The 17,100-nt window shown below is 38.4% G+C and overlaps 1 protein-coding gene across 1 annotated transcript in view; it reads right to left on the bottom strand.

The window, feature by feature from the left end:
• The window catches only part of SLC35D1 (solute carrier family 35 member D1), a 94,144-nt gene that overhangs the window by 23,278 nt on the left and 53,766 nt on the right, over positions 1-17,100 (bottom strand). The gene's annotated exons all lie outside the window — the stretch shown is intronic.

Here is a 17,100-nt window from a genome sequence, read left to right as displayed (position 1 = left end):
AGTTTGCTTATCCTTTGATCTAGCAAACTAGTTCATGGCTGAATAGGGTATATCTTTAAGACTTGTCTTCAAAATGTTTATCCCAAAATTTATAAAAGCAAATAAACTAGATAAAGGGTAGATGTCTCACTATGTGTAATTATATAAATTCATACAATGGAATATAATGCATCCATTAAAATGAAAATAGGCCATAACATCCTAAGTGAAAAAAATCCCCCAAAACATTACGTATTGTTTAATCCCATTTTATTCAAATGAACATGGATATGTACATTGATTTGCACTATAATATACATAAGTCTGGAAAGAACACATCAAAAAATTAACTGGAATTATATCTGGATGGTGAGATTACAGGAGGTTTCTTTTCTATTTGTGTTTCTTGTATTTTCGAAAATAAGCATCAAGACAACTCAAACTTATTTTTAATAAAAATGGAAAACACCACCATTAGTAAATAAACAAGCAGACCCCAGCAAATTTCACAGTGAAGATGGTTTCTCTTTGGTTAGAAGCAAATTCACAGTGGAGAACCTATAATCTGAAGCTGTCATTTGTCCACCCACACCTACGACCAGAAGGGCTCATGCTTTGGGGACAATAATTACTTTGTCTAGTCTCTGTGGGACCTCAAACCCACCTGGGATACACAGTCTCCTGCTCCAATCACTAAACTGTACATCAGTAAATCCAACGCTCCCAACTTGTCTGCCTTGCTCTGTCACTGTGTCTGCTTACCCATGACTCCCTTGAATCCTCAGGTCGGCTGGCTGCCTGGCCTAGGCTCTGCTTTCAGATTTCCCTGCTCTGGGGTTGACCCCCAACTTCTGCCTGACTACTTGACTCAGACTTGCTGCTTATTTGAGATTAGTCCTGCTTTCTTCTCAGCTTTGGTGTCCCACCCCCAGACCAGCTGCAGTAGAGAGGACTATTTCCTGCTTCCTGCCATACCGTACCAACAAGGAAACAAGACAAGGTAATGACACTGGCTCCTTTTTTTTTTTTTAACTTTTTATTTTGAAATATCTTCAAACTTGCAGAAAAGTGGTAAGAAAACTTACTGGAAAAAACAAACAACTGAACTCCAAAATATCCCTAATGCAGATAACTAGATTTACCAAGTAATATCATTTTGCAACTGTTATATAATTCTATCTATCTATCATTTATCCTATATTCTATTATTATTTGCTTTCTAAGCACCTGACAGTAGTTTGCTTACATCTTGCTTTTCTAACACTTGACCCTTCCACATACATTTTTTAAGGACAGACACTAGCATAACAACCTTCACCAAAGCTATCAATTTCAAGAAATTTAACATCAATTTAAAGTATACAGACCATATTTCAATTTTTTTCAGTTGTCCCATAATGTTGCTACATCATTAGTTGTGGCACAGGAATATTATATATACTGCATTTAATTGCCCTGTCTCTTTAGCATCTCCTGTTTTTTCAGTTGTAGCACTGGCTCTTTAATGCACAAGCTTACATACTATTACTCATTCTCTAAGACCCCAATCAATGCTGCATCAAGCCTTCTCCAATCTAATCTCCCCAAGCAGATTCTTCCTCACATCACTTTATAATTCTGACCACTTATTAAAGTCATAGTACTATGTGTTAAGCATTTTACATATATTTGCTGTTGCAATATTTCTCTAAGGTATACCATGTCTACAAGGTGTTCATTTTACAGAAGAGAAAACAGTCATAAAATAATTTTCTCAGAGTCACAAAGTAACCTAAGGATGGACCAGAACAGAGCTCAGGTCAGTCTGATCCTCCCCCTGCACAGCTGCCTCCCTTGTGGTCCCAGCTCCACTTGACGTCGCAGGTACTCTTATCTCTACTGTGTCTTCTATCCCTCCTCTAGCTCCTCCTCCCACAGCAACCTAAAAATAACAAAGCTTTTTAATCTTCCTGTCAAGGCAACCTTTAATGCTCAGATTAAGAAGATTTCACCTGGATAGAAATACTGGGAAATGCAAAATAGAAGACAACAAAGATCACTCTATAATGTATTTGAGACTTAAGCCTTGTGATGACCCTACATCTTACTATACTCCTACAATAGTCAGTGCAATAAAAAAAAAGCATGGACTCAAGTTAGATCTTGGCTCAAATCCTGAATATACTGGCTAGCTCTATCACTCCTGGCAAATTATTTAACTTACAGAAGATTCTGCTCCTTAAGCAATAAAATGAAAATGATATTATCGATCTAGGCTTATTGGAGGATTAAATGGAATAATATGCATAAAGAATTCAGCCCTATGCCTAGCACATAGAGAACAATCAGGAAATATTAATTCCCTTCTCCCTGTTTCCCTGTCAACTATGATACTCAGTGACCAGAGGGAGCTGCACAAAAGGCAGGGTGACACATGAGGAGACTGAATGTGATGCAAGAGGACAGTGGTTCAAATAACCAGAAGGAAGTCAAAACACAGACATTATGGGTCTAAACTCTGGACATTAAAGAGCACAATTTCTTCAGATTTTGAGAAACTAACTTGAGGCAATAATATACTATTTTTCATCTCACCTTTATTCCTAACTGGAGTCAATCCCAAACATCTACATTTTCTGAAATGGCAATTCTAGAAGCACCTATCTTAACCTGAAGAGATGTGAATATTTATCAACAAGCATACTAGGTGTCAAGATGTGAAGAATTAGTGTGTTTGAAAGGAAATATATTGCTACCTAGCAGCTTTGGGGAGAAGGGAAACCTAGAAGGGAGGGAAAAAGAATGTGAGAAAAGAAAGGATAAAGCTAAATGAGCTTGACTTAACAGACATTTATAGGACATTACATCCCACAACAGCAGGATCCACCTTTTTTTCAAGTGCTCATGGATCATTCTCAAAGATAGACCATATGCTGGGTCACAAAGAAAGTCTTAACAAATTTAAAAAGATTGAAATCATACACAACACTTTCTCGGATCATAAAGGAATGAAGTTGGAAATCAATAATAGGCAGAGTGCCAGAAAATTCATAAATACATGGAGGCTCAACAACACACTCTTAAACAACAAGTGGGTCAAAGAAGAAATTGCAAGAGAAATTAGTAAATACCTAGAGGCAAATGAAAATGAAGACACAACATATCAAAAGTTATGGGACGCAGCAAAGGCAGTGCTAAGAGGGAAATTTATTGCCCTAAATGCCTTTATCAGAAAAGAAGAAAAGGCAAAAATGCAGGAATTAACTGTCCACTTGGAAGAACTGGAGAAAGAACAGCAAACTAATCCCAAAGCAAGCAAAAGGAAAGAAATAATAAAGATTAGAGCAGAAATAAATGAAATTGAAAACATGAAAACAATAGAGAAAATCAATAAGACCAGAAGTTGGTTCTATGAGAAAATCAACAAGATTGATGGGCCCTTAGCAAGATTGACAAAAAGAAGAAGAGAGAGGATGCAAATAAATAAGATTAGAAATGGAAGAGGAGACATAACTACTGACCTCACAGAAATAAAGGAGGTAATAACAGGATACTATGAACAACTTTACGCTAATAAATACAACAATTTAGATGAAATGGACAGGTTCCTGGAAAGACATGAACAACCAACTTTGACTCAAGAAGAAATAGACGACCTCAACAAACCAATCACAAGTAAAGAGATTTTATGGACCTTAAACCTAAAGCAAGAGCACTGAAGAAAGAAATAAATAAATGGGAGCTCCTCAAAATTAAACACTTTTGTGCATCAAAGAACTTCATCAAGAAAGTAGAAAGACAGCCTACACAATGGGAGACAATATTTGGAAACGACATATCAGATAAAGGTCTAGTATCCAGAATTTATAAAGAGATTGTTCAACTCAACAACAAAAAGACAGCCAACCCAATTACAAAATGGGAAAAAGACTTGAACAGACACCTACCAGAAGAAGAAGAAATACGGATGGCCAAGAGGCACATGAAGAGATGCTCAATGTCCCTGGCCATTAGAGAAATGCACATCAAAACCACAATGAGATATCATCTCACACCCACCAGAATGGCCATTATCAACAAAACAGAAAATGACAAGTGCTGGAGAGGATGCGGAGAAAGAGGCACACTTATCCACTATTGGTGGGAATGTCAAAGGGTGCAACCACTGTGGAAGGCAGTTTGGCGGTTCCTCAAAAAGCTGAATATAGAATTGCCATACGACCCAGCAATACCATTGCTAGGTATCTACTCAAAGGACTTAAGGGCAAAGACACAAACGGACATTTGCACACCAATGTTTATAGCAGCGTTATTTACAATTGCAAGAGATGGAAACAGCCAAAATCTCCATCAACAGAAGAGCGGCTAAACAAACTGTGGTATATACATACGATGGAATATTATGCAGCTTTAAGACAAGATAAACTTTTGAACCATGTAATAACATGGATGGACCTAGAGAATATTATGCTGAGTGAATCCAGCCAAAAACTAAAGGACAAATACTGTATGGTCCCACTGATGTGAACGGACATTCGAGAATAAACTTGAAATATGTCATTGGTAACAGAGTTCAGCAGGAGTTAGAAACAGGGTAAGACAATGGGTAATTGAAGCTGAAGGGATACAGACTGTGCAACAGGACTAGATACAAAAACTCAAAAATGGACAGCACAATAATACCTAATTGTAAAGTAATCATGTTAAAACACTGAATGAAGCTGCATCTGAGCTATAGGGTTTTTTTTGTTTTTGTTTGCTTGTTTGTTTGTTGTTGTTGTTTTTTATTATTACTACTTTTATTTCTTTTCTTTATATTAACATTTTATATCTTTTTCTGTTGTGTTGCTAGTTCCTCTAAACCGATGCAAATGTACTAAGAAACAATGATCATGCATCTATGTGATGATGTTAAGAATTACTGAGTGCATATGTAGAACGGTATGATTTCTAAATGTTGTGTTAGTTTCTTTTTTTTTTTTCTTTCCGTTAATAAAAAAATAAAAAAAGAAAGGATAAAGCTCAGATGGGAGCCATGTGTGAATTTTTATACTTTACTTCCAAATGATTCAGAATCAGGAACCCCTCTTTAATTTTAAACAAAACACCTCTAATCCATCGTCTCCATAAATATTCACATCAATGTTGAAGGCCTCTAATACTATGGAATTTAGTCATCACATATGTCCATTAAAAAGCCCTTATGTTAGAATTGGCCAAAAAGCACTTTCTTTTAAAAAGTTAAACATACACATCAGAAATTAGGTACAATAATTAGACTTCTGGAAAGATGGTGGAATAGGATAGGTTGAGTTCACCCTGCTCCAAGGAACAGCTATACAAATGACCGGACACCAATTCCAGGGTGCAAGTGACCTAAGAGGGTCTTCTACACTATATAGTGAGGTCCTAACTGAAAAAGCTAAGGAGTTGAGAAGCAGAGAACCAGAGACCATCCAGCTAGTGCAAATCCACATGCCACCCACCACAACCCGTGACAACCCCCGTCCCCCATGCACACCCCACCCCAGCCACCACCCCGTACCCCAATACCCATGACCCCCGTGCTCCATGCACGCACTTGTACCCTGTCCACACACCCACCTCCCACTGTGACCTGCCTCCATGTCCCCCATGCCGCACCCTGCCCCTGTGCTCTGAGGCCTGCTTAAGCTGCACCCCATCCCCACGGCCCCCACACTATACCCCCAAGAACCCCGTGCCCAACACACCACATTCCCAGGCACCCGCACAGGGCCCACACCCCACACCTACCCTACACTACAACCCATCATCATGCTGCTGGGCACCACCCCAAACACCACATCCCGCAGCCTGTCATGTAAATACAAACTTTTCACTACTGAAGGAAATCAATTTTCAAACTAATCCTATCAAGATAATTAAATGTCTCAAAGTCAAAAGAAAATCACAAAGCACATGAAGATGCAGAAAGCTATAGCCCAGCCTAATGACCAAATTAAAACACTGGAAGAGACAGACTTTGGAACAAATAAAATGTTTAGAAAACTCTACTAAATAAGTCCAACAGGTTCACTAATGATATAAAGGAGATCAAGAAGACATTGGAAGAGCATAAAGAAGAATTTGAAAGAATAAATAGAAAAATAGCAGATATCACATAGATTAAATCTGCTGGCTGAAAAAAAAAAAAGTCAGGAGAGGTAGGTCTGGAAGAGGGTACAGAATCGAACAGCACCAGTAAGGGTAACGTAAGAGAAAGAGGGAAAGGAATATATATATCTGACAAAGTCCAAAGGATGAGATGGTAGATTCAAGAAATGCCTTTACAGTAATAACTTTGAAAGTTAATGCACTAAACTCACCAATTAAAAGGTACAGATTGGCAGAATGGATTAAGAAATATGATCCAGATACATGATGCTTACAAGAGACTCATCTTAGATAAAAGGAAAGGATGGAAAAAGATGTTCCATGCAAGCTGTAACCAAAAGAAAGCAGAAGTAGATGGCTGACTGGAGTAGTTTGAGATTAGCCCTGCTCCATGGAAACGGAAGAGAAGGGAAAGGAGGGTGACTAAGGTGGCAATTCAGGAGTGCGGCTGACCTGGGAGAGTCTTCTACAATACATGTGGCAGCCTGGTTGCAGAGGCTGTTCTGGATTGCTAGCTGTTGGAACGCAATATACCAGAAATGGAATGGCTTTTAAAAAGGGAAATTTAGTAAGTGGCTAGTTTACAGTTCTGAGGTTGAGAAAATATCCAATTAAAACAAGTCTATAGGGGACTTCTGGGTCAAGATGGCGGTTTAACAATGTGCGCATTTTAGTTCGTCCTCCAGAACAACTACTAAATAACCAGAAACAGTACAGAACAGCTCAGGAGCCACGATAGCGACTGGACATACAGCGTACCCTAGTCTGGACCAGCGGGACCAGCTGCGAGTCTCCGGAACCGTGAGTTCCCCAAGCCGTGGTGGCCAGTGCCCCTCCTCCACAGGTGGCTTCCCGGAGGGAAAGGAAAGAGACTCTAACAGTAGTACTGAAAGAGACTCTAACAGTAGCAGGGACTAAGTCCAACCAAACACCAATTGTGGCATTAATAGACAAATTCTGACTACTAAAAATAGGCTCCCAGCTCAAGCGAAACTGATCAAGGTGGAGGTCGCTTATTGGGCTAACCAAAAAAGAGGAAAGGGGATGAAACAGAGGTTTTTGTGGCTGTTTCTACGGAGGCTTAGCTGTCTCTGGATTCAGTGGTGAGACTACTTGGGCTGCAACTGCCCCAGGCATAGGCAGAAACAGACTGCTTTCAGGGCTATCTCCCAACTGTGCCTTCCCCAGGGGAGGGGTGAAGCCCAATTTAGGTGGAACCCCTCTCTCAAGGAATTCAGACCCCAGAGCTTGGCAATTTGAAGCCATTAAAAACAGCCTTCAACTTCTCCTCTGTCTCCACCATGCCCCCAGCAGGGAGAGTCTGCGAAAATTAAAGGAGGCACAACATCTTTTGCTGGTGGGACCCGCAGACAGACAAGCGCCACATACTGGGCAGGATAAGAAAAACAGAGCCCAGAGACTTCACAGGAAAGTCTTTCAACCTGCTGGGTCTCACCCTCAGGGAAAACTGACACAGGTGACTCCTACCCCCTGATAGGAGGCCAGTTTAGTCCAGGAAAACCCGGCTGGAGTCTGTAATACCTATGTAGACCCTCCTAAGGGTGGGGAGGGAAAAGGCACCTTACAAGCAGGACAAGAAACAAGAAAACAAGAACTGAAAAATTACCCTCTGTTAAACAAAACTTAAGCTAGAGGCCCAGAAAAAGCTGAACAGAAGGTCAAAGAACAAATAGACAACAAACTCATCTAGCAAGAAAACCCTAGGTAAGATAAGTGAAAGCAATCTCCAGAATAAACTAATTAAGGTAATTAAATGTCTAGATGCCAGCAAAAAATAACAAATCACACCAGGAAAATTGAAGATATGGCCCAGTCAAAGGAACACACCAATAGTTCAAATGAGATACAGGAGCTAAAACAACTAATTCAGAATATATGAACAGAAATGGAAAACCTCATCAAAAACCAAATCAATGAATTGAGGGAGGACATGAAGAAGGCAAGGAATGAACAAAAAGAAGAAATGGAAAGTCTGAATAAACAAATCACAGAACTTATGGGAATGAAAGATACTTCAATTCCCCACTCTCATCAAAGGACAGAACATTAGACAGAGGATCAATAAAGAAACAGAGAATTTAAATATTACAATAAATGAGCTAGACTTAACAGACATTTATAGGACATTACACCCCACAACAGCAGGATACACCTTTTTCTCAAGTGCTCATGGATCATTCTCAAAGATAGACCATATGCTGGGTCACAAAGCAAGTCTTAACAAATTTAAAAAGATTGAAATCATACACAATACTTTCTCAGATCATATGAAGTTGGAAATCAATAATAGGCAGAGCGCCAGAAAATTCACAAATATGTGGAGGCTCAACAACACACTCTTAAACAACCAGGGGATCAAGGAAGAAATTACAACAGAAATCAGTAAATATCTTGAGGCGAATGAAAATGAAAACACAACATATCAAAACTTATGGGACGTAGCAAAGGCAGTGCTAAGAGGGAAGTTTATTGCCCTAAATGCCTATATCAAAAAAGAAGAAAGGGCAAAAATTTGGGAATTAACTGTTCACTTGGAAGAACTGGAGAAAGAACAGCAAACTAACCCCAAAGCAAGCAAAAGGAAAGAAATAACAAAGATTAGAGCAGAAATAAATGAAATTGAGAACATGAAAACAATTGAGAATATCAATAAAACCAGAAGTGGGTTCTATGAGAAAATCAATAAGATTGATGGGCCCTTAGCAAGATTGACAAAAAGAAGGAGAGAGGATGCAAATAAATAAGATCAGAAATGGAAGAGGAGACAAAACCACTGACCTCACAGAAATAAAGGAGGTAATAACAGGATACTATGAACAACTTTATGCTAATAAATACAACAATGTAGATGAAATGGACAAGTTCCTAGAAAGGCATGAACAACCAACTTTGACTCAAGAAGAAATAGATGACCTCAACAAACCAGTCACAAGAAAATAAACTGAATCAGTCATTAAAAACCTTCCCAAAAAGAAAAGTCCAGGACCAGATGGCTTCACATATGAATTCTACCAAACATTCCAGAAAGAATTAGTACCAATCCTGCTCAAACTCTTCAAAAAAACTGAAGTGGAGGGAAAGCTACCTAATTCATTCTATGAAGCCAACATCACCCTCATACCAAAATCAGGCAAAGATATTACAAAAAAGAAAACAACAGACCAATCTCTCTAATGAATATAGATGCAAAAATCCTCAACAAAATCCTAGCAAATCGAATCCAACAACACATTAAAAGAATTATACATCATGACCAAGTAGGATTCATCCCAGGTATGCAAGGATGGTTCAACATAAGAAAATCAATTAATGTAATACACCATATCAACAAATCAAAGCAGAAAAATCACATGATCATCTCAATTGATGCAGAGAAGGCATCTGACAAGATTCAACATCCTTTCCTACTGAAAACACTTCAAAGGATAGGAATACAAGAGAACTTCCTAAAAATGATAAAGGGAATATATGAAAAACCCGCAGCTAATATCATCCTCAATGGGGAAAAACTGAAAACTTTCCCCCTAAGATCAGGAACAAGACAAGGATGTCCACTATCACCACTGTTATTCAACATCGTGTTGGATGTTCTAGCCAGAGCAATTAGACAAGAAAAAGAAATACAAGGCATCAAAATTGGAAAGGAAGAAGTAAAACTATCATTGTTTGCAGATGATATGATACTATATGTCGAAAACCCTGAAAAATCCACAGCAAAACTACTAGTGCTAATAAACGAGTACAGCAAAGTGGTAGGTTACAAGATCAACACTCAAAAATCTGTAGTGTTTCTATACACTAGTAATGAACAAGCTGAGGGGGAAATCAAGAAACGAATTCCATTTACAATTGCAACTAAAAGAATAAAATACTTAGGAATAAATTTAACTAAAGAGACAAAAGACCTATACAAAGAAAACTACAAGAAACTGTTAAAAGAAATCACAGAAGACCTAAATAGATGGAAGGGTATACCGTGTTCATGGATTGGAAGACTAAATATAGTTAAGATGTCAATTCTACCTAAATTGATTTACAGATTCAATGCAATACCAATAAAAATCCCAACAACTTACTTTTCAGAAATAGAAAAACCAATAAGCAAATTTATCTGGAAGGGCAGGGTGCCCCGAATTGCTATAAGTATCTTGAGGAAAAAAAAAGAAGCTGGAGGTCGCACGTTGCCTGGCTTTAAGGCATATTATGAAGCCACAGTGGTCAAAACAGCATGGTACTGGCATAAAGATAGATATATTGACCAATGGAATCGAATAGAGTGCTCAGATAAAGACCCTCTCATCTATGGACATTTCATCTTTGATAAGGCAGTCAAGCCAACTCATCGGGGACAGAACAATTTCTTCAATAAATGGTGCCTAGAGAACTGGATATCCATATGCAAAAGAATGAAAGAGGACCCGTATCTCACACCCTATACAAAAGTTAACTCAAAATGGATCAAAGATCTAAACATTAGGTCTCAGACCATAAAACAGTTAGAGGAAAATGTAGGGAGATATCTTATAAATCTTATAACTGGAGGCAGTTTTATGGACCTTACACCTAAAGCAAGAGCACTGAAGAAAGAAAGAAATAAATGGGAGCTCCTCAAAATTAAACACTTTTGTGCATCAAAGAACTCACCAAGAAAGTAAAAAGACAGCCTACACAATGGGAGACAATATTTGGAAACGACATATCAGATAAAGGTCTAGTATCCAGAATTTATAAAGAGATTGTTCAACTCAACAACATAAAGACAGGCAATCCAATTACAAAATGGGAAAAAGACTTAACAGACACTTCCCAGAAGAGGAAATACAAATGGCCAAAAGGCACATGAAGAGATGCTCAATGTCCCTGGCCATTAGAGAAATGCAAATCAAAACCACAATGAGATATCATCTCACACCCACCAGAATGGCCATTATCAACAAAACAGAAAATGACAAGTGTTGGAGAGCATGTGGAGAAAGAGGCACACTTATCCACTGTTGGTGGGAATGTCAAAAAGTGCAACAGCTGTGGAAGGCAGTTTGGTGGTTCCTCAAAAAAATGAATATAGAATTGCCATATGACCCAGAAATACCATTGTTTGGTATCTACTCAGAGGACTTAAGGGCAAAGACACAAACGGACATTTGCACACCAATGTTTATAGCAGCATTATTTACAATTGCAAGGAGATGGAAACAGCCAAAGTGTCCATCAACAGAGGAGTGGCTAAACAAACTGTGGTATATACATACGATGGAATATTATGCAGCTTTAAGACAGAATAAACTTATGAAGTATGTAACAACATGGATGGACCTTGAGAACATTGTGCTGAGTGAGACTAGCCAAAAACTAAAGGACAAATACTGGAAGGTCTCACTGATATGAACTGACATTAGTGAATAAACTTGGAATATGTCATTGGTAACAGAGACCATCAGGAGATAGAAATAGGGTAAGATATTGGGTAATTGGAGCTGAAGGGATACAGACTGTGCAACAGGACTGGATACAAAAACTCAGAAATGGACAGCACAGTACTACCTAACTGTAATATAATTATGTTAAAACACTGAATGAAGCTGCATGTGAGAATGATAGAGGGAGGAGGGCTGGGGACATAAATGAAATCAGAAAGGAAGATAGATGTTAAAGATTGAGATGGTATAATCTAGGAATGCCTAGAGTATATAATAATAGTGAAATGTACAAGGTACAATTTTAAAAATGTTTTTGCATGAGGAAGAACAAAGGAATGTCATTATTATAGGGTACTGAAAATAGATGGTAATTAATATTTCAAAATGTCACCTTGTGTGTGAGACTAAAGCAAAAAATGTTTATTTGTTACAAAATTTATATTTTGACTAGAGTACTTCCTAATATATAACTCATGTAGATAGTTTGACTGAATGTCATAAGTACTTGGAATCTCAGGTAGCACATGAGATTTTGCTGGTTTGTCCAGAGTGATGCCCCGATGAATCCCAGAATGATCTGATCAGAGACTGGAAAAGTATCTGCAAGCCCTCTTCAGGGAATGGTGAGAGCGGGGAGAAATTCAACTTCCCCAAGTTGAATTCTTGATATTCTCACAAGCAGTGTGGACAACCAAAGCTATAGGCTGAGCCCCAGTCTTAGGGTTTGTTCATATGAAACTTAACCCCACAAAGGATAGGTCAAGTCTACTTAAAATTTAGGCCTAAGAGTCACCCCCAAGAGAGCCTCTTTTGTTGCTCAGATGTGGCCTCTCTCTCCAGCCAACATGATGAGCAGTCTCACCACCCTCCCCCTCTCTGCGTGGGACATGACTCCCAGGGGTGTGGACCTTCCTGGCAACGTGGGACAGAGATCCTGGAATGAGCTGAGACTCAGCATCAAAGGACTGAGAAAAACCTTAGAATGAGCTGAGAATTAACATCAAGGGATTGAGAGAACATTCTCGACCAAAGGGGGAAGAGTGAAATGAGACTAAGTGTCAATGGCTGAGAGATTCCAAACAGAGTCGAGAGGTTATCCTGGAGGTTATTCTTATGCATTAAGTAGATACCACCTTGTTGTTCAAGATGTAGCAGAGAGGCTGGAGGGAACTGCCTGAAAATGCAGAGCTGTGTTCCAGTAGTCATGTTCCTTGATGATGATTGAACAATGACAAAGCTTTCACAATGAGACTCTGTGAATGTGAAAACCTTGTGTCTGATGCTCCCTTTAGCTACTATATCAACAGAAGAGTAGAACATATGGAATAAAAATAAATAATAGGGGGAACAAATGTTAAAATAAATTCAGTTTGAAATGCTAGTAGTAAATGAAAGCGAGGGGTAAGGGGTATGGTATGTATCTTTTTTTTCTCTATTATCATTTTATTTCTTTTTCTGTTGTCTTTTTATTTCTTTTCCTATATCGATGCAAATGTACTAAGAAATGATGAATATGCAACTATGTGATGATATTAAGAATTACTGATTGTGTATGTAGAATGGAAGGATATCTTAATGTTTTGTTTGTTATGTTTTTAATTAATAAAAAAGTTTAAAAAAAAAGTAACATTGCTGTATTGAAGGTGTATATGATTGAAAGAGGATGTATAGTGCCATGTATCCCACTAATTAAATCTATAACTATATATAAAAAAAGGAGTGAAAGCAATCTCCAGAATAAACTAATTAAGGTAATTAAATGCTTAGACACCAGCAAAAAATAACAAATCACACTAGGAAAATTGAAGATATGGCCCAGTCAAAGGAACAAACCAACAATTCAAATGACATACAGGAGCTGAAACAATTAATTCAGAATGTACGAACAGACATGGAAAACCTCATAAAAACCAAATCAATGAATTGAGGGAGGATATAAAGAAGGTAAGGAAAGAACAAAAAGAAGAAACTGAAAGTCTGAAAGAAGAAACCACAGAACTTATGGGAATGAAAGACACAGCGAAGAGATGAAAAAAAACAATGGAAACCTACAATGGTAGATTTCGAGAGACAGAACACAGGATTTCTGAACTGGAGGACGGAACATCTGAAATCCGACAAGAAACAGAAACTATAGGGAAAAAAAAGGAAAAATATGAGCAGGGACTCAGGGAATTGAAAGACAATATGAAGCGCATGAATATACATGTTGTGGGTGTCCCAGAAGGAGAAGAGAAGGGAAAAGGAGGAGAAAAACTAATGGAGGAAATTATCACTGAAAATTTCCCAACTTTTTTTAATGAAAGACTTAAAATCACAGATCTAAGAAGTGCAGCATACCCCAAAGAGAAAAGATCCAAATAGACATCCTCCAAGACATTTAATAATCAGAATGTCAGAGGTCAAAGAGAAAGAGAGGATCTTGAAAGCAGCAAGAGAAAAGCAATCCATCACATACAAGGGAAGCCCAATAAGACTATGTGCAGATCTCTCCGCAGAAACCATGGAGGCGAGAAGACAGTGAGATAATATATTTAAATTATTAAAAGAGAAAAACTGCCAACCAAGAATTCTATATCCAGCAAAACTGTCCTTCAAAAATGAGGGAGAAATTAAAACATTTTCAGACAAAAAATCACTGAGAGAATTCGTGACCAAGAGAACAGCTCTGCAAGAAATACTAATGGGAACACTAGAGACAGATACGAAAACAGAAGAGAGAGGTGTGGAGAAGAGTGTAGAAAGAAAGACTATGAGTAAAGGTAAAAAGAAGCAAAATTACACATGACATATAAAATCCAGAAGGCAAAGTAGTAGAAGAAAGTACTACGCATGCAGTAATAACACTGAATATTAATGGATTAAACTCTCCAATGAAAAGACATAGTCTGGCAGAATGGATTAAAAAACAGGACCCATCTATATGCTGTCTCCACTCAAAGGACATGAGGGCAAGGACACAAATGGACATTTGCACACCAAATGTTTATCGCAGCACTATTTACAATTGCCAAGAGATGGAAACACGCAAAATGTCCATCAATAGATGGGTGGCTAAACAAACTGTGGTATATACATACGATGGAATATTAGGCAGCTTTAAGACAGAATAAAGTTATGAAGTATGTGACAACATGGATGGACCTTAAGGACATTACGCTGAGTGAGATTAGCCAGAAACAAAAGGATAAATACCGTATGGTCTCACTGATATGAACTGACATTAGTGAATAAATTTGGAGAATTTCGTCGGTAACAGAGACCATCAGGATATAGAAATAGGGTAAGATATTGGGTAATTGGAGCTGAAGGGATACAGATTGTGAAACAGGACTGAATGTAAAAACTCAGAAAGGGACAGCAAAATGCTACCTAACTGTAATACAATTATGTTAAAACACTGAATGAAGCTGAATGTGAGAATGATAGACAGAGGAGGGCTGGGGGCACAAATGAAATTAGAAAAAAAGATAGACGACAAAGATTGAGATGGTATAATCTAGGATTGCCTAGAGTGTATAATGACAGTGACTAAATGTACAAATTTAAAAAATGTTTTTGCATGAGGAAGAACAAAGGAATGTCATTACTGCAGGGTGCCGAAAATAGATGGTAATCAATATTTTAAAATTTCAACTTATGGATGAGACTAAAGCAAGAAATGTTCATTTGGTACAAAATTTATATTTTGACTAGTGCATTTCTTAATATAACTTATGTAGATAGCTTGGTTGAACAACATAAGTACATGGAACCTTGGGTAAGACATGAGATTTTGTTGGTTTGTACAGAGTGATGCCCCAATGAATCCCAGAGTGATTTGATCAGTGAGCAGAAAAGTATTTGCAAAGTCCCCTTTGGGGAATGGTGAGAACGGGGGAAAATTCAACTTTCCCAAGTTGAATTCTTGATATTCTCACAAGCAGTGTGGACAACCAAAGCTATAGGCTGAGCCCCCAGTCTTGGGGTTTGTTCATATGAAACTTAATCCCACAAAGGATATAGGTCAAGCCTACTTAAAATTAGGCCTAAGAGTCACCCCCAAGAGAGCCTCTTTTGTTGCTCAGATGTGGCCTCTCTCTCCAGCCAACACAACAAGCAAACTCACCACCCTCCCCCTGTCTACATGGGACATGACTGCCAGGGGTGTGGACCTTCTTCCTGGCAACGTAGGACAGAAACCCGAGAATGAACTTGGACTCAGAATCAAGGGATTGAGAAAATCCTCTCCACCAAAAGGGGGAAGAGTGAAATGTGACAAAGTGTCAATGGCTGAGAGATTCCAACCAGATTGGAGAGGTTATCCTGGAGGTTATTCTTATGCATTAAGTAGATATCACCTTGTTACCTAAGAGGAAACGGAGAGGCTGGAGGGAATTGCCTTAAAATGTAGAGCTGTGTTCCAGTAGCCATGTTTCTTGATGGTGATTATATAATGAATGGTGTAGCTTTCACAGTGTGACTGTGATTATGAAAACCTTGTGTCTTATGCTCCTTTTATCTACCTTGTCAACAGATGAGTAGAACATATGGAATAAAAATAAATAATAGGGGGAACAAATGTTAAATTTAGTTTGAAATGCTAGTGATCAATGAAAGGGAGGAGTAAGGCGTATAGTGTGTATTTTTTTTTTTTCTGTTTTCGTGTTATTTTTTCTGTTGTCTTTTTGTTTCTGTTTCTGAATTGATGCAAATGTTCTAAGAAATTATCAGGATGATGAATCTGCAGCTATGTGATGATATTGTGAATTACTGATTATACATGTAGAATGGAATGATCACATATTGGGAATGTTTGTGTTTCTTTCTGTAATTTTTTTTAATTAATAAAAAAATTAAAAAAAACACACATCCATAGAAATGTCCAATCAAAGGCATCCAGAGAGAGATATCTTGGTTCAAGAAGGCCAATGATATTCACGGTTTCTCTCTCATCTGGAAAGGCACATGGCGAACACAGTCAGTTTCTCTCTTGGCTGGAAGGGCACATGGTAAGCAAGGCACCATCTGCTACTTTCTCTCCTGGCTTACTGTTTCATGAAGCTCCCCAGGAGGCATTTTCCTTCTTCATCTGCAAAGGTCACTGGCTTGTGGGCTCTCTGTTCTCATGGCTATGTCATTCTTCTCTGCTCTCTCTGACTATCCATTCTCCAAAATGTTTCCTCTTTTATAGAACTCCAATAAACCAATCAAGACCCACCCAAATAGTTGGAGACATGTCATCACTTAATTCAACTTAACAACCACTCTTGACTAAATCACATCATCCAGGGAGATGAGTGATTACAGTTTAAAACATACAGTATTGAATAGGGATTATTCTACCTTTATGAAATGAGATTTTGATTAAAAGATGGCTTTTCTAGGGGGCATACATCCTTTCAAACCAGCAGGGGCCAAAGAACTGAGCAGCAGAAAGCTGGAGACTGGAATGGAGGCACAGAGCCTGCGGGAGTGCATGGATTGGAGCGTGGGACTAGGAAGTAAGCCAGGCCGTGTTCCTTGGGTGCACTACCGTTACCAACGCAGCCTTATGACTGGCAACTCACCCCACACTCCATGCATCTGA

The sequence above is a fragment of the Tamandua tetradactyla genome, chromosome 11 (assembly GCF_023851605.1).
Source record: "Tamandua tetradactyla isolate mTamTet1 chromosome 11, mTamTet1.pri, whole genome shotgun sequence".
Lineage (NCBI taxonomy): Eukaryota > Metazoa > Chordata > Mammalia > Pilosa > Myrmecophagidae > Tamandua > Tamandua tetradactyla.
Note: the sequence above shows the minus strand (reverse complement) of the source record. Positions and strands in the feature narration are given on the sequence as shown.